The sequence below is a fragment of the Etheostoma spectabile genome, chromosome 24 (assembly GCF_008692095.1).
Source record: "Etheostoma spectabile isolate EspeVRDwgs_2016 chromosome 24, UIUC_Espe_1.0, whole genome shotgun sequence".
Lineage (NCBI taxonomy): Eukaryota > Metazoa > Chordata > Actinopteri > Perciformes > Percidae > Etheostoma > Etheostoma spectabile.
The window spans coordinates 14,284,234-14,284,673 of NC_045756.1; the positions used below are offsets into that span (position 1 = coordinate 14,284,234).

General features: G+C 43.0%; 1 protein-coding gene across 2 annotated transcripts in view; it reads left to right on the forward strand.

Annotated features, from left to right (window-relative positions):
- arl6ip6 (ADP-ribosylation factor-like 6 interacting protein 6) overlaps positions 1-440 on the forward strand; it is a 12,685-nt gene that overhangs the window by 967 nt on the left and 11,278 nt on the right. The window lies entirely within an intron of this gene.

A 440-nucleotide genomic window follows, 5' to 3' on the forward strand; every position in this document is an offset into this window, starting at 1 on the left:
GGCAGAGCAGGATACCCAGGGCTCGGTTTACACCTATTGCCATTTTTAGCCACTGGGGGATCACAGGCAGGCTGGGGGAATGCATATTAATGTTAGAAAACCCCATAAAGTGACATTTTCATGCCATGGGACTAGGGCTGCACAATTAATCCAATCTTAATCATGATCACGATTTTGACTTCCCACGATCAAATTTGCGTTATCAAGTTTTTTTTTTTAAGAGTCATTTCATAGAACGCTTCGTTTTTTTTGCATAGCTCATCTACCGCTCCGTAAACCACTATGGTGTGCCAGTCAGAGTTGTTCCCTGCACCGCGCAGCTTAGTTTCTAAATGTAGACAGTCCCAGAGGACAGAGTAAAGGGAGGAAAATTCAACAGATAGCAGTCTGTTATACGTCGTTCTCAAGGTTTACCAGTTTACCAGTAAACGCAACATTTT